Genomic DNA, 18,860 nt, shown 5'->3' with positions numbered 1-18,860 from the left:
GGAGTCTGACAGGGAACAAAAAAAGAAGACATAAGCAAGAGGCTGACGTGTCTGAACACCTAGATGGGGGAAAGTTGCAAAAAGAATTCTACATGAAAATTCTCACTGCAAAAAAGAGAGAGATGCAGGGTGCCAGTGGCTATCCTTGTCAGACTGCTACTCAGGCAGCTGAGATCTCGGGATCACAGTTGGAAGCCAGCCTAGGAAGAAAACTCCATGAGACTCCTATCTCTAATCACAAAAAATAAGCTGGAAGTAGAGGTGTGGCTCAAGTCCTTAAAGGTCTAACTTTAAGCAAAGAAGGTCAGGGACAGCAAGCAGACCTTGAGTTCAAGCCCCAGGACCAGCACAGGCATTGTGCGTGCACACACACAAACACACAAATTACTCTAGTAATAATAAATAATCTAGTAATAATATTAATAATAACATTAAATACCCTAGTAATAATAAATACTCTAGTAATAATAAATACATTGCATCTTCCCACTCCGATTCTGAATTTTCATATTACCTTTTTTCTCTTCTTCCTCTTCCTCATAAAATTCTGCTAGGGAAAATGCTTCTGAGTTGTTCTAATTCAAATATTAGAGCCTCTAATTCTTCTCCACTCAGAGAATTAAGGAAAGATTTCACCTGAATGAAAATAATAAAATATTGTGTAAATATTAATGAAAAAAATCTCATAAGGAGAAAAGACTGAAGAGCTCATGCCAGCACAGCTCTGTGTGTGTGTGTGTGTGTGTGTGTGTGTGTGTGTGTGTGTGTGTGTGTGTGTGTGTGTGTGTGTGTGTGTGTTTGTGTTGGTCCTAGGGCTTGAACTCAAGGCCTGGGGGCGTAGCTTTTGTGCTCAAGTCTAGCACTGCATTATTTGAACCACAGCACAACTTCCAGCTTTTTGGTGGTTAATTGGAGATAAAAGTCTCACAGACACTCTTATCTGAGCTGGCTTCCCACCATAATCATCAGATTTCATTCTCCTAAATAGCTAGGATTGCAGTACCCAGTAGTAATTTTTTTTTTTCAGATCCTGGAGCTTGACCCGGGAGCTATCCCTGAGGCTCTTTGTTCTCAAGGATAGCGGATATACACTTGGAGCTACAGCACTACTTCCAGCTTTCTGAGTTGTTTATCAAAAATAACCTGTCTGGTGTGGCTTTCAATTAACCTCAGATCTCAGCCTCCTGAGCTAGGATTAGAGCCAGAACTAATTTTTTTAATAACCGTAACACTAAAGGGTAGATATTATAGGAAAATAGACAGAATTTGTATTTCCAAAAGTAATATAGGCCAAAAGATAAATGAAAATTATCAGTGCTTAAGCATGACTTCGAAGCCCAGGCAGGAAAAGCCATGAAACTCTTATCTCCAATAAACCACCAGAATAAATACTGAAAGTGTTGCTGTGGCTCAAGTGGTAAGTGCCTGCCTTGGGCTGAAGAGCTGAGGCACAGCACTCAGGGCCAGAGTATAAGCCCCAAGACCAACGAAGAAGAAGGAGAAGAAGGAGAAGAAGGAGAAGAAGGAGAAGAAGGAGAAGGAGAAGGAGGAGGAGGAGGAGGAGGAGGAGGAGGAGGAGGAGGAGGAGGAGGAGGAGGAGGAGGAGGAGGAGGAGGAGAAGGAGGAGAAGGAGGAGAAGGAGGAGAAGGAGAAGAAGGAGAAGAAGGAGAAGGAGAAGAAGAAGGAGAAGGAGAAGAAGAAGGAGAAGGAGGAGAAGAAGGAGAAGAAGGAGAAGAAGGAGAAGAAGGAGAAGGAGAAGAAGGAGGAGAAGAAGAAGAAGGAGAAGGAGAAGAAGAAGAAGAAGGAGAAGGAGAAGGAGAAGGAGAAGGAGAAGGAGAAGGAGGAGAAGGAGAAGGAGGAGAAGGAGAAGGAGAAGGAGAAGGAGAAGAAGGAGAAGAAGGAGAAGAAGGAGAAGAAGGAGAAGAAGAAGAAGAAGAAGAAGAAGAAGAAGAAGAAGAAGAAGAAGAAGAAGAAGAAGAAGAAGAAGAAGAAGAAGAAGAAGAAGAAGAAGAAGAAGAAGAAGAAGAAAGATTGGCTTAGATTATCAGAGGAGATGAACTAACAGGAAATTATATACAAATTAGCAGCTATAACAGGCTTTTTGACACCTAAAAACCCATGACACTGGAGAAAAAACAGAAAATGAAAGACTAAAGTGAAAGAAAAGGATATCTTATACTAAGACCTCTGTTCTTTTTGTTTTTGCTTATGTGGTGCTGAGGAATCGAACCCAGGGCCTCAGGCATGCAAGGCAAGCGCTCTACCACTGAGCCACCTTCCCAGCCCTGTTCTTTTTCTATAATTTTAAGAGAAATATTTGACTTATTCACTATTTCTAACAATTAAACAGTAGGGGATATTTTTCTTCTATTATAATATTTCCAGCAACCCACATCTCCTTCAGAGACACATTTCATCTTCCAAATATACAAAGTGAAAAGAAACCATGCAACGTTTTTTCTTTGAAGACTCTTTTCAGCTGGGAGTTTGGGATTGGAATTACCTTTATTTCACTTTCTTGGGAAAGCATCGCCAGAACTTCTAGATGTTCTTGAAGTTCATCAAAGGGTAGCTCACAATGAGTTTTCTTGTCTATTTCCATGGCTACCTCATTGGAGGTCTTAGCTCTTCTTTTTCCTTGGCCTCTTACTGTAAAACCTAAAAAGAGATGGAAGCATAGATGCAGCAAATAATAAGAGCTCAAGGGAAAGTTTTTAAGAGTGGAAAGAAGCAAAGCTAAGTTCTAGTATAAGTTCTAGTATAAAGTACTACCCTTCATTCAGCAAGTCAAATTCACTAAGGATCAGGAGCTGCATAGAAATAAAAAAGAAGCTAAACAAAATTTGATGCTAGACAGCAGCACCTAAGGAGCCACATGCATTTCCAAAAGTGGTTTCAACAGTAACCTAATAAGTAATCTTGACAGTGCTCAGGATTTTGTACTGCACTGACAGAGGCGACTGCAGAAAGAAAAGAGCTGGCTGTTTGTCTAAGCATTAGACAAACCCATAAAAAAAATCCAGCCCATAAAAAATGCCTTAATTTTATAATGCATTGATAATTCTTTACAAGAAAACACACTAACAAAGTCCCAAGGTAACAAAGGGAAAAATTCAAATTAAAAAAAAAAAAAAACACACACACAAACAACAGAAAACAGCAATCAAACCAGTAAAGGTAACAGTACCTGAGACAGTGCAGAATTCCGGTTCATCAAACCCTTAGTCATTTTAAATACAGGATCCCGTTCTGCTATTACATCCATTGTCTTCTTCCCAATGAATTCTAAGGCATCTAAACCCCCGCTAATAATGTCCTTTCCCTAGATAGCAACATCAATGTCATTACTACTATACTGGGAAAATACATTTGCATATATTGTGGGGGGTTTGTAGCAGTCCAGGGACTTAAAACTCAGGGCCTAGGTGATGTCTATGAGCTGTTTTCCTCAAGGATAGTACTCTACCACTTGGGGAACAGCTCCACTTCCTACTTTGTTTGCTGGTTCATTAGAGAGAAGAGTCTTGCAGATTTTCCTGCCTGGGCTGTCTTTGAACCACAACCCCAGGTCTCAACTTCCTGAAGAGCTAGGTTTACAAGCATGAACCACCAGTGCCCAACCATTTATATGTTTCAATTCTTTAAGAGTGACTTACAATACTAAGTACTGGGAAGAATGTGGAACAGCAAGGGAAATAAATACACACCACATGTGGAACCATAGTAGGTTCTCCTCTTTGGAAAACTGGCCAGTATCTACTATGCTACATATGTGTAGTGGTTCATCAGAAGACAGCTTAATTGTACAGTGCTTGCCTAGCATGCATGAATCCCTGAGAACAATTCCTCAGTACAACAGGAAATAGCACTGTGACTCAAGTGGTAGAGTGATAGCCTTGAGCAAAAGAAGCTCAGGGACAGTGCCTGGGCCCTGAGTTCAAGCCCCAGTATTGGCCAAAAAAAAGACATAAACAAAAATATTCAGAGCAGCCGTATTTGTGATAGCTACAACACGGAAACTATTTCAATGCTTAACAACTGTGGGATAAATAAAATATAACATAGTGACAAAATGGAATACCACATCCAAAATACAACATGGTCAAATAATACAAAAATGTTGTGGAAGAAGCTAGATACAAAATGTACTATAAGTATGTAAAGTATAAAAGCAAACAAAATTAATCTAAGATAAAAGTCAGGACTATAGTTATCTTCCTAGAAGGGGCATACAGTCTCTTAAAGATTCTGAACAATGCTGGGCGCTGGTGGCTCACACCTGTAATCCTAGCTACTCAGGAGGCCGAGATCTGAGGATCGCGGTTCAAAGCCAGCCCAGGCAGGAAAGACCGATAGACTCCTATCTCCAATAAACCACGAGAAAACCGGAAGTGGCGCTGTAGCTCAAGTGGTAGAGCGCTCGCCTTGAGCTGAAGAGCTGAGGGACAAAGCCCAGGCCTAGAGTTCAAGCCCCATGACCGACAAAAAAAAAAAAAAAAAAAGATTCTGAACAAGTTCACATTATGAAAATTCACTGTTTTAATTTTCAGTATGAAAATTAAGAAAAAATATAAAGCATAAAGCTAAAGTATAACCAAATATTGTAGTGTAGTGCATGCCTATAATGCCAATACTCTAGAGACTAAGATATGAGTATTGTGAGTCTGAGGCGAGCCTAAGCTACATTCATATCCATTCAAGGATGCTCGGGCTACAGAGTGAAAAGAATAAAAAGAGAATCCAAAGACACAGTGTATGCCTATAATCACAGCTGCTTACAAAGTAGAGGCAGAATTGTAGTCCAAAGCCAGCACAAGCAAAACCGATGATCAGAACCAAAAACAAACTAGCTATTTCTGCTTTCTAGTTGCCATCGTATGATTGATTCTGCTTTGCCATGCCCTCCCTGCCATTTTGAACTGACATCTCTGAGAATATAGAGCAAAATAATAACTACTCCCTGTAGATAGATAGATAGATAGATAGATAGATAGACAGACAGACAGACAGACAGACAGACAGACAGACAGACAGACAGACAGACAGACAGACAGACAGATAGATAGATAGATAGATAGATAGATAGATAGATAGATAGACAGACAGATAGATAGACAGGTAAATAGGTAGATAGATAGAGGCATGCAGAAGAAAGGACTAAGGATGTGGCTCAAGTGGTACTTCATATTGCCAAAAGAAAGAAAGAAAGGTTCCAATAGCCAGGCAATGGTGGTCTGCTGACTCGTGCCTGCAATCTTAGCTTCTCAGCTACTCTGAAGACTGAGAGCTGAAGATCATATTCGAAGCCACCCAGACAGGAAAGTCCATGAGATTCTTATTTTCAAATGACTTCTCAAAAAATTTAGGAAATAGTGCTGTGGCTCAAGTGGTAGAGTGCTAGCCTTAAGTACAGAAAGGGTCAGGGACAACACTCAAATCCTGAGTTCAAGCCCCAGGACTGGCAAAAGAAAAAAAAAATATTGATCTGCACATAGTAAACATTTTTCTAAACAAGGGGAAACTATAGTCAGAAACAGATCAATGGTTGGCAAATGCTGTGAACAGACAGAAAGGTGTGGCTACAAACTGGCATGAAGGAACTCCCTCAGATAATGAAAATATTCTTATATCTCAGTGAGCCATACAAATACAGAAAATATTCTGTATCTGTGCATCACAATATACTGTGATTATACAGTATTAACATAACCATTATTTCTCAACACAAAGGCATATTGCAGAAAAAAAGTTTTACTGTATGAAAATTATAGCTCAACTTTGTCCTAAAAGACTATGCTGATTCTTAGTATGGGAATCAATATACATTACAAAGATGAGTATGTTTCAAGAATAATTAGTTCTGTTTACCTTTAAAAATCTTATACTAGATCAACTAGTACACCAAGTAATTTAACTATATTATATCAAACACTCTATTATGGAGAGAACTTTTGCTTTCAAGTTCTACACTTGCCTTCCTATACAGCAACTAGAAAACCAGACAAAATAGAAGAAAGAACTATTTTTAGATACTACACAAAAAGACAAAAAAAACCCACTTTGGTCCAGGAGAAAAGAGAAACAAAGTCAACCCCACAGCTGGGCTTTCTGCCTAGAGAAAAGTTCCAAACCCCAACACACAGAGGAGAACCTACAGACAACAGAACACTCACAGGCAATGTAAGTCAGGGATAAAGTCTGGTATCAGGTAAGGCTGAAGCAGCTACCACTTTAAAGTCAAAAAACTTCAGAGGATACAGCTATATAAGTAAAATTTTCCAAGAATCTACAGATGTGCTGATTTGTCTTTATCTGAGTAATACACTGTTCAAACACTAGGTAACGTCACACAGTTGGGAGAAGAACTAGCATAAGTAGTAAGCAACACAATCCCCATAGCTCAAGCTATGCTGAAACATCTGGTTTTTAAACAACCAAAGTGAACAGATTTCACTGAAAACCTGAGGAATAAGAGTAAATTCAGAGGAATCAGGGCGCAGCAGTAAAGATAAACTAGTCCTTAAGATTGAAGGCTAAAAGGCATACAATGGAAGAAACAAAGCCTCTTCAACCACTGGTGTTGGGAAAAGTGGGCGGCCACATGCAGAAAAGTAAAAGTGGACCCCAGCCTATCACCATGCACCAACATCAACTCAAAATGAATTAAAGATCTTAACATTAAACCTGAATCTCTGAAACTACTGCAGGACAGAGTAGGAGAGACACTTGAACTTATAGGCACAAGAAGAAACTTCCTGAACAGAGTCCCAGAGTCACAACAAATTAGGAGAGTGACTCGACAAATGGGACTACCTTAAAATAAAAAGCTTCTGCACAGCTAAAGCTATCGCAACCAAGCTAAAAAGACAACCAACTAATTGGGAAAAATATTTACCAGCAATATATCAAACAAGGGGTTAATATCCAGTATATACAGGGAACTCAAGAAACTAATCCCAGGGGAAGGGGAAAAACAAGTCGTTTAAATGAGGATACAGGAGGACCCGTTGCAACAATGAGAAGTACAAATTGTTATGTCAAAAAAGAACTTTACAACTTTGGGGGGGGCGGGGAGATTTGGTGATGGGGCCGGGGGGAGGATGGGAAGGGATGGGTAGGGGAAACAAAGGAGGAGGCTACAATGCTTGATAAGAAATGTACTCATTATCTTGCCCATGTAATTTTAACCCCTCTGTACAGTATTTTCACAATAAAAAATAAATTTAAAAAAAAAAGAAACTAATCCCTCTCAAACCTAACAAACCAATTACTAAATGGACAAGGGAATTAAAGAGAGACTTCTCAGATGAAGAGATAAAAAATAGCAAAGAAACACATGAGGGAATGTTCACCATCCCTGGTGGTGAAGGAAATGCAAATAAAGACAACCATGAGATACCACCTCACCCCAGTCAGAATGTCCCACATCCACAAATCAGCCAATGACAAATGCTGGAGGGGACGTGGAGAAAGAGGAACCCTATTACACTGCTGGTGGGCATGTACACTTATACAACCACTTTGGAAAGCAGTCTGGAGGGTCCTCAAAAAGCTAAATATTGACCTCCCTTATGACCCAGTCATACCACTTCTAGGCATCTATCCTGAACAACAGGAACCAGTATACAAGGACACATGCACCTCCACTTTACTGCAGCACTGTTCACAATAGCTAGGATATGGAAACAAACCAGATGCCCCACCACAGATGAATGGATCCAAAAATTGTGGTATCTATACACAATGGCATATTATGTAGCCATTAGAAATGACAAAATAATGACATTTGCAGGGAAATGGATGGAGCTAGAAGAAATCATGTTGAGCGAGGTAAGCCAAAAGCAAAGAGACAAATGGTGTATGGTCTCCCTGATAAGTGGATGTTAAATCCAAAATGTTAGGTGATACAACAAAATTAACAAGACTTAAGAAACAAAGAACTGGAGAGGTTCCGGGAAGATGGCGGAGGAGAAGCTGGAATCTGAACAAGCTCTCGCATAGAAAGCAGTTTTAGAGTTCCAGTGAACAGGACTAAGCCAGAGAATCACACCAAGTGTGCCATCACAGGACAGAGAGTTAGACAACAGAGGGGAAGCCAAGGAAACACATCAGCTGCAGCTGCGGAGGCAGGGTCGCGGCGGCGACCACTGCTGCGGGGTCATACCTGAGACACAGAGAGTCCGGGACGAAGGAGCCGGACGCAGCGGACGAGCGGATTCTACTCAACACCAACAAGAACCGACAAGGAGCGGACATCTTCATCCTGCTGTTTGCAGACCAGAGACGACCCAGGATCCAAGACTCGGCGTGAGTACAAGCCCGACGTCCTCACTCCTCAGGGAGCAGAGGAGGGAAGGCCACCCCTCCCCCCCCAGCACCGGTGATCTCCATCTTGGATACCGACAAAGCTCGGAGGAGCTGCTAGCTCCAGCTCAGGCCTTGGAATAAAACGAGTCATTTAGCAGGTCACAAGAACTTAACGGCGAAGTGACCTGCCAGACTCAGCTCCATCCAGGGAAAAGTCACCCAGCTCAGGCGCCAGCCATTGGAGTGCCTTGACTCACAGGGTAACCAGAGCCAGAGGCTGCCCCTCCCTCTAGCAGCCACCACAATCAATTGAAAAACAGAAACCCTGAGAATGGCTCCAGGCTGGGCGCTGTGAGCTTTATCACAAAATAGCCCCAGGGAAAAGCTACTGTGTGTTGAAAGGCCTCAACTCTACCCAGAACCTAGCCTCATCACCACATCCCCCTCTTTTGTGATTCTCAAAGCAGATCACCCTCCCAGAAAACTAACCTGGGAGGGGGATCTCAAAATCTTGGGTAAAGCAGAGCATTTTTCTGCCTCTTCCAACCAACCGACTTAAGAAACCAATCAAGCCACAGGACCTCAAGCTGACCAGAGACTCCAACAAGAGACTGGTTACAGACAAAAGGGAGATACAGGATTCTTCCCACTCCTCCCCCCCCCAAAAAAAAATCAAAAGACTTTTTTTTCTTTTTTTCTTTTTTTTTCTTCTTCTTCTTTTCTTTTTTTTGCTTGTTTTTTGTTTTTTGTTACCATATATATATATATATATATATATATATATATATATATATATATATATATATAAATTTTTTCCCTTCTAAAACTTTTATTAATCTTTAATTTTTGCCTCTTCTGAAAAAATAATTGTTTTCCAGTAACTTTTTTTTTCTCATCTTATAATTTTTATTTTAGGAATATGTGAATGAGCGTTTTCCTTTCTTTTCTTGTCTTCTTTCTCTTTTTCTTTCTTTCTTAATTATCTTTTTGTTTTTTGTCTAGCTCTACTGAACTTCTGATCTTTTCTTCTCCCTTTCCCATCCTTAAAGTTTTTCACATCTCCTCTATGTCCCTCCCCTTCTCTGAACATATTCACATTCCTCTCTAAATAGACGGTTTTTAACCTCTATAATAACATTAATTTTTATGTTTCTATTTTTTTCTGGTCTCTCTTCATTCCCCTTTCCATCTCTTCTTTTTCTCTCTCTCTCTACTTGCATCCTACCCAACCCATTTCCTGCATTGTGATTAGGACATAGTTAACTCTCCCTGTGCCTCCCCACACCAATCTATTCCTATTTTTTACCCACATCTCTCCCTAATCCTAATAATTTCTGGTTTTCCAAATTCTTTTCTGTGGTTCGAAGTCTAACATATAGTTGTTTGATGTTGAATAGATGTATCTGTTGAACTAGATTGTACCTGTAGACTATTGACTGTACAAAGGCAAACTTTGGTTGATGGTTGCCTTAAGATAGTGTTCTAGCACAAAACTGGTGCAATCTTCATCTCAAATGGGCCGAGTAAGCCGGAAAAACACAAGAAAAATGGCAAATTCGGGTATCTCAATTCCCAATCTTGATAATCAGGGATTAGAACAGATAAAGAATAATCCAGAGGAGAGTTCCCAAATAGCTCTACAAACACTAATAGCAAACATGATAAATGAGAAGTTTGACAATGTACAAAGGACTCTGTATGAGCGTGATAGGGAGAGAGAGGAGGCATCCCAGAAGTTTATACAGGAATATCATAAGCGTGAGGATGGTACTCAAAAACTGATACAGGATTTGCGTGAACAACTTGAGAATACTCAAAGAGAAAGGGAGGAATGGCGTGAGCAGGCAGAGAACACTCAAAGAGAACTGCAGGAATCCCACGAATGGGAGGAAAGAGAACTGCAGGAATCCCACAGACGGGAGGAAGCTAATCAAAGAGTAATTCAGGAATTGAGAGACCAGGTAGAGAATACACAAAGATCACTAAAGGCATTCATGGAATCCATTAACAAAGAGCTGAAGGAAGTCACGGAGACCACAAAGGGAATGCTGAATGGAACCCAACAGAAGGAATGGGAGTCCAAAGAAACCATAACCAATCAACTAAGTGATTTGAGAACAAACACTGAACACCAAATTAAGGAAGTAAAGAAATTCATACAAGACCTAAAACAGAGCTTCAACAAAGAACTTGAAGCCATCAAAGCTGACCAATTAGAAGGAAAAGAGATAAAAAACAAAGTAGAGAGTCTTGACAGCAGGTTAGACCATGCAGAAGATCGAATCTCAGGGATTGAAGACAGCCTAGATATTATAGAGAAAGAACATACAACCATCCAAGACAAGTCCAAGAAATATGATAGGTCTATCCAACACCTGGAAGACACCATCAGAAGGCCCAATCTAAGGATAATGGGTGTAGAGGAGCACCTAGAAACAGAAGTTAATGGTCTAGGAAATTTGTTTATCAGGATCCTAGCAGAGAACTTCCCAAATATACAAAAAGATAGGCCTATTCAGATACAAGAAGCTTTTAGAACCCCAAATAGACCAGACCAGAATAGGACATCCCACCGTCACATTATAATCCACACAGGATCAACCCAGACCAAGGAAAAGATCCTTAAAGCTGTCAAGGAGAAAAGGGTAATCACCTATAAAGGGAAACCAATTAGAATTACCTCAGATTTCTCAGCAGAGACAATCAAAGCAAGAAGAGCCTGGAATGACGTATGCCATGCCCTAAAAACAAACAACTATCAACCAAGAATACTGTACCCAGCTAAACTCTCCTTCATAACTGAAGGCCAAATAAAAACCTTCCAGAGCAAAGAAAAATTGAAACAATACATCTCCACCAAACCAACCCTACAAAAGATTCTTAAAGATGTCCTACACATAGAAAACCAACAAGACCTCAACAAAGGCCAAGAAACTGCACCCAAACTGAGAATCCAAGAACCTTAGGAAGAACCCAGTTTTCGCAGCCCCCAAGAAGGTGGATAACATGACAGGAACTCCCAAATACCTCTCAGTCCTATCTCTTAACGTTAACGGACTGAACTCTCCAATTAAGCGACATAGACTGTCTAGTTGGATTAAAAAACAAGACCCTTCTATCTGCTGCCTGCAGGAGTCACATCTTGCCCGTAAAAACAAACACATTTTCAATGTTAAAGGCTGGAACAAAATCTACCAAGCAAACGGTCCTCATAAACAGGCGGGAGTTGCAATCCTAATATCAGATAAAATAGACTTCAAATTAAAATTCGTGAGAAGAGATAAAGAAGGTCGCTACATACTAATTAAAGGATCTCTCCTTCAGGAGGATATTACAATTCTAAATATCTATTCGCCAAACAATGGAGCACCCAAATTTATCAAAGAAACACTACTTTCCCTCAAATCCCATATAGATCCAAAGACATTAATTGTTGGGGATTTTAACACACCACTCTCCCCACTAGATAGATCAACTCGGCAAAAACTCAACAGAGAAACCGCAGATCTAAACAGCTGCATAGATCAACTAGACTTAACAGACATTTACCGAACATTTCACCCAGCAGCATCAGAATACACGTTCTTCTCAGCAGCACATGGAACGTTTTCTAAAATAGACCACATTTTAGGCCACAAAGCAAACGTCTAAATTCAGAAACATTGAAGTTATACCTTGCATTCTCTCTGACCACAAGGGAATAAAATTAGAACTCAACACCAAAAGCCACCAAAGAAAGTCCGGTATCACATGGAGGCTGAACAACACACTGCTGAATCATGAGTGGGTCATGGAAGAGATTAGAAAGGAAATTCAAATGTTCATGCTATTCAACAAAAATGAACACACAAATTACCAGCTCCTCTGGGACACAGCAAAGGCAGTACTCAGAGGCAAGTTTATAGCTCTGAGCTCCTACATCAACAAATTGGAGAGATCTGAAACTAACAATTTAATGACACATCTAAACCTCCTTGAAAAAGAGCAGCAAGATAAACCCCAATCCAGTAGACGGAAAGAAATAATCAAAATTAAATCAGAATTAAATGAATTAGAATCCAAAAAAACTATAGAAAGAATCAACAAAACAAAGAGTTGGTTCTTCGAAAAACTTAACAAAATTGACAGACCCTTAGCAAACCTTATCAGAAAAAGGAGAGAACACACCCAAATTAATAAACTCAGAGATGAGAATGGAAACATCACCACGGAAACAACCAAGATTCAGAACATTATAAGGGAATAATTCTCAAAACTTTATGCTAGTAAGTTTGAGAACTTGACAGAAATGGACCTTTTCCTAGCAAATATTGACATGCTAAAACTGAACCAAGATGAGTTAAACCAGCTTAACAGGCCCATATCAAGCATTGAAATAGAAAGAGCAATAAGAGACCTCCCAGCTAAGAAAAGTCCAGGACCAGATGGTTTTACAGCGGAATTTTACAAGGCCTTCAAAGCAGAGCTCACACCAATACTCCTCCAACTCTTCAATGAAATTGAAAGAGAAAGCTCACTACAGAACACATTCTATGAAGCCATCATAACCCTCATCCCAAAACCAGGCAGGGACTCATCAAAGAAAGAGAACTATAGACCCATTTCTTTGATGAACATTGATGCAAAACTTCTCAACAAAATTTTGGCCAATCGACTTCAACAATTCATCCAAAAAATCATACACCATGATCAAATAGGATTCATTTCAGGGATGCAAAGCTGGTTCAATGTACGCAAATCAATTAATATTATTCATCACATCAACAGGAGCAAGAATAAGAACCACATGGTAATCTCAATAGATGCAGAAAAAGCATTTGACAAGATCCAACACCCCTTTATGATGAAGGTTCTGGAAAAATTAGGAATCCATGGATCATTCCTCAATACAATAAAGGCTGTATATGACAAACCTACAGCCAGCATTATACTCAATGGTGAAAAACTAAAGCCATTTCCTCTTAACTCAGGAACAAGACAAGGATGCCCACTCTCTCCACTTCTCTTCAATCTAGTATTAGAATGCCTAGCTACAGCAATAAGACAAGATGCAGACATAAAGGGGATCCAAATAGGGAAAGAAGAAATAAAACTCTCCCTCTTTGCAGATGACATGATCTTGTATTTAAAGAATCCCATAGACTCCACTCCCAAATTACTCAAGCTGATTCAAAACTTTGGCAAAGTAGCAGAGTATAAAATTAACCCCCAAAAATCAATGGCTTTTCTATATGCCAACAATGAGAAAAGTGTGGCTGAAATTAGGAAAGCAACTCCATTTGTAATAGCCCCACAAAAAATAAAATACCTAGGAATTAACTTAACCAAAGAAGTGAAAGACCTCTATGATGAAAACTTTAAAATCTTGAAAAAGGAAATCAACACAGAACTTAAAAAATGGCAAAACCTCCCATGCTCCTGGATTGGCAAGATTAACATCGTGAAAATGGCAATACTTCCCAAGGCTATCTACAAATTCAACGCGATACCTATCAAAATTCCACCCTCATTCTTCAAGGAAATAGAAGAGGCAATCCCAAAATTCATATGGAACAATAAAAGACCCCGAATAGCAAAAACGCTCCTCAACTGAAAGAACACTGCTGGAGGAATATCAATACCAAATTTCAAACTCTACTATAAAGCCATAGTAATCAAAACAGCTTGGTATTGGCATAAGAACAGACCTCAGGACCAATGGAATAGAATTGAAAACCCAGAAATGAACCTACAGACCTATAGCCATCTAATCTTCGATAAGGAAGCTAAAACAATAGAATGGAAGAAAGACAGCCTCTTCAGTAAATGGTGCTGGCAAAATTGGTTAACTACATGTAGAAAACTAAAGCTAGATCCTTATATATCACCCTGCACCAGAATCAACTCCAAATGGATCAAAGACCTTGAACTCAAAGCAGACACTCTGAAAACATTACAGGATGGAATAGGAGAAACCCTAGGACTCCTTGGCTCAGGCCGAAATTTTCTGAATAGAGACCCGGAAGCACAACAAATCAAAGAAAGGTTGGACAAATGGGATTGCATAAGGTTGCAGAGCTTCTGCAGGGCAAATGACATAGCTAGCAAGATCAATAGAAAGCCCACCGATTGGGAGAAGATCTTTACTAGCCATACAACAGACAAGGGTCTCATATCTAAAATATACTTGGAACTCAAAAAATTAAACCACCCAACAACAAATCCTCAAAGAAACAACTGCCCAATAAATAAGTGGGTGAAAGACTTAAAGAGAAACTTCTCTGAAGAAGAAAGAAGGATGGCCAATAGACACATGAAGAAATGTTCAACATCCCTAGCCATCAAAGAAATGCAAATCAAAACAACATTGAGATATCACCTCACACCAGTTAGAAAAGCAAAAATCAAGAACTCTAACAACAACAGATGCTGGAGGGGATGTGGACAGAAAGGAACCTTACTTCATTGTTGGTGGGAATGTAAACTTGTTCAACCACTTTGGAAAGCAGTATGGAGGTTCCTCAAAAGACTTCACATAGATCTCCCCTATGATCCAGCAATCCCACTTTTGGGCATTTACCCAAATGTATACAAACAAGACCACACTAAAGTTACCAGCACAACTATGTTTATTGCAGCATTATTTACCATAGCTAAGATATGGAACCAAGCCAGATGCCCCTCAGTAGATGAATGGATCGAGAAAATGTGCTATATATACACAAAGGAATTCTATGCCTCCATCAGAAAGAATGACATTTCCCCATTTGTTAGGAAATGGAAAGGTTTGGAAAAAATTATATTAAGTGAAGTAAGCCAGGCCCAAAGAAGCATAGGTCCCATGGTTTCCCTTATTTGCAATATCTAGTATAGGTATGAGTCAAGCGGAAAAGGTCAGATAATGTGATATTAGGAAAATGAACCCTTAAATATGTATTTTAATGTTTTCGTTTCTTTCATGCATGTGTTTGTAATGCATTTATAAGATTATTTCTTTGTTGCTTTGTATGTCCCTCCCCCACAGTGTAACCCCCGCTTTCACTATATTTGATGTCAATATAACATGTGGAGGAGATGGGGATAAACAAGTCGTTTAAGGATTCAGGTGGACCTGTTGCAACAATGAGAAGTACAAAATGTCATGTCAAAACCAACTTTACAATGTCGGTGTGGGGGAGGGGTGGGGGGTATCATTGGGGGGGGAGGGGGGAGGCTGGGAAGGGAGGTGAAGGGTAAACAAAGGAGGAGGCTGCAATGCTTGGTAAGAAATGTATGCATTATCCTGCCCATGTAATTGTAGCCCCTCTGTACAGTATGTTATCAAATAAAATAAAATTAAATTAAAAAAAAAAAAGAAACAAAGAACTTCCACTCATCTGGTCAAACCACTACTAAATAACTCCATGCTGCTGATCACATGTATGGTATATATGTGTACACCAGAGGAGAACCAGGAAGATGACACAGAACTAGAGGGAATCAGGGAAAAACATACAACAGCGGGACCCATCAGCTGCACAGGACATTGACCAAAATGAACTAAGCAACTTAATGGCAATTATGGGAGGGTGGAAACAAATGGGAAAGAGGGAACAGCTAATACTATGCAAAACAAAAGAAATGTACATACCACCCAATGCGGAAGAAATGACTGTATCACAAAGCTCATAGAACTCATAAATGTTATACCGTAATAGACGATTTGTTCCAGGAAAGTTAGAATGTGTTTGTGACTTTAACAGCATCACTATCCCACAATACTGTGAAATTGGGGAAATTATGTAATCAATCACAATAAAAAAATAAAAATTAAAAAAAAAGATTGAAGTCCACACTAGACTCCCTCTAAACAAGCTTAACAGAGAAGGAAATGGTGACACTGTCCAAAAAGAAATGTACTCTTAGCAGGGCACCAGTGGCTCACACCTGTAATCCTAGCTACTCAGGAAGCTGAGATCCGAGGATTGTGCTTCAATGCCAGTCTGTGAGACTCTTATCTCCAATAAACCATCAGAAAACTACAAGTGGCATTGTGGCTCAAGTAGTAGAGCACTAACTAGCCTTGAGCTCTAGAGGTGAGAGGCAGCGCCCAGGCCCAGAGTTCATGTCCATGACTGATAAAAAAGAAATGAACTCTTTACCCACCTTATATAACTGTAACCCGTATCTTTTAGTAACAGTTAAAAAGTTTTTAAGTATGAATCTGAATTGGGAAAGCAGGACAGGGTCACTGGTGACTCATGCCTATGGTCCTAGCTACTCTGGGCTGAGATCTAAAGATCACAATGGAAAGCCACCAGGGCAGAAGAGTCTGTGAGACTTTCATCTCCATTTATTTATCCGGCAAAAACGAGAGGCAGGGTTCAAGTGCCAGCTGTGGAGGAGGGAGACAAGGTAGACTGTGAAGACGGAATTCAAGCTCCAGTGCCAGAACATACACATTAAAAAAGAAAGAGGCTGGGCACCGGTAGCTCACAACCATAATCCTAGCTCATAACCATAATCCTAGCTACTCAGCCTTGAGCAAAAAGGTCAGGAACAGCACCCAGGCCCTGACTTCAAGCTCCAGGAACATCACACACACAGACACACAGACACAGACACAGACACACACACACACACACACACACACACACACACACACACACACACACACACACACACAGCAGAAGACAACATCCTTAAAGGAACATGACAAAATTGCAAAAAAGATACCAAGTGATTTCATTGGTATCTTTTATCTCAAACTTCTAAAAAAAACCCATCTCCGGTATACTTTCTTTCACAGTGAAATTAATGCTTAGAAATTTTAGATGGGAAAGACGTTAGGATGAAAAAGCCACCCATTCTATTCTGGTACACTTAATATTCAACTAAAATCTAAGTCCATAAAACTTCCACTGAGTAGTGGGAGTTCTCTACTCATGAGACACAAGTAAACACAACCTAAATTCTGTTCTCCATGCTAGTCTTCAAAGGTATAAAAAAAGGTGTATTCTCCCTATCTCCTTTCCTTAGATTTTCATATTCATGATCCATTAACTCTCTAACTTTTTAAGACATTAATACTAGCCACTCTTCCCAGGGTTCTCCATGATTTTTATTCCCCTTCTAAAACATGGCTCTGAATGACAAATATCCTTCAAGTCTTATGAAATCACTGCTGTTTACTATCCAAACATACTTCTAACTCCTGTTTTCCTTGTCCACTAAAAGCAATTCCTGATAAAAATTTCTGAAAATGCCAACACTTTAATCTTCCAACATCTCAAAGCATCAGAGTTAGACATTAAACCATTCTAGCTGCTGGGAGCATGAGGAGAAATGAAACTTCCTGTCTCTGTAACTCCTGAATTTGAGCTTATCTGTTTGAGAATACCATACCTGCACTCACAGCATGATCTGACAACAATTACAAAATCATAAAGAACCCAACAAATAAAAGTGAAGATACCAGGCCCCTACATTCGCCAAAATAACATGCAATACTCTATTTGTAGAGTTCTTCAGGGAGAAAAATAAATTCATTTTTAAACACATAGTGTGTTAGTCACAGACAAAGTAGCCTCACTTATGCAAGCATCATTAAGAACAGTGCCTCATATATGGAGTAATTTGCCATGTCCCATGAAGTTATCTCTTCATTCTACTGACCCATGCACTATGGACCCGAAAGTAGGTCAATCCAGTTCTCTCTTAGGTATTCACAAGTAGTGATAGTGGAACCTATTAGTATCTGATAGGTATGTATGCCAAGACACAATATAACTCTGAAGATGGAGAAAGACAGGTAGAATAAATCTCCTTCCAGAGAAAAATGATAGAGATGAGCACAGAGTATTAAATGAGAAACAATAAGGGCTATGAGAGATGAAGAAAACAAACTGGTTTTTCAAAACTTTTCCATATGGATTAGAAGTGCAGGTTTCCTTTTGATCAATACAAACTTTCAAGACTAAACCTTGGCACAGGCCAAATTTTTCTTAAAAGAGACCCAGAAACACAACAAATCAAAGAAAGATTGGACAAATGGGATTGCATGAAATTGCAGAGCTTCTTGCATGGCAAAGGACATAGTTAGCAAGATCAATAGAAAGCCCATGGATGGGGAGAAGTACTTCACTAGCCATACAACAGACAAGGGTCTCATATCTAAAATATACCTGGAACTCAAAAAATCAAATCCTCCAAAAATAAATCCTCAAAGAAACAACTACCCAATAAATAAGTGGGTTAAAGACTTAAAGAGAAACTTCTCTGAAGAGGAAATAAGAATGGCCAATAGACACATCAAGAAATGCTCAACCACCCTAGCCATAAAAAAATGGCAAATCAAAACAACATTGAGATACCACCTCACCCCAGTTAGAATGGCTAGAATCAAGAACTCTAATAACAACAGATGCTGGAGGGGATATGTACAGAACCCTACTGCATTTTAGTGGGAGTGTAAACTTGTTCAACCACTTTGGAAAGTAGTATAGAGGTTCCTCAAAAGACTACATAGAGCTCCCCTATTACCCAGCAATCCTATTTTTGGACATATACCCAAATGATCACAAACAAGACCATCC

The 18,860-nt window shown here is 39.7% G+C and overlaps 1 long non-coding RNA gene across 1 annotated transcript in view; it reads right to left on the bottom strand.

Annotated features, from left to right (window-relative positions):
- Positions 1-18,860, bottom strand: part of LOC138811172 (uncharacterized) — a 71,297-nt gene that overhangs the window by 27,260 nt on the left and 25,177 nt on the right. The window contains exons 8-9 of the long non-coding RNA XR_011367328.1: positions 2,504-2,658; positions 515-636 (exon numbers count right to left, since the gene is read on the bottom strand). This is a non-coding gene — a long non-coding RNA (uncharacterized lncRNA). The remainder of the gene's footprint in view (positions 1-514; positions 637-2,503; positions 2,659-18,860) is intronic.

The sequence above is a fragment of the Dipodomys merriami genome, unplaced genomic scaffold, assembly GCF_024711535.1.
Source record: "Dipodomys merriami isolate MVZ:Mamm:240054 unplaced genomic scaffold, mDipMer1.0.p SCAF_1043, whole genome shotgun sequence".
Taxonomy (NCBI): domain Eukaryota; kingdom Metazoa; phylum Chordata; class Mammalia; order Rodentia; family Heteromyidae; genus Dipodomys; species Dipodomys merriami.
The sequence above is the reverse complement of the archived record's forward strand: the minus strand, read 5'-3'. Positions and strand labels throughout refer to the sequence as shown.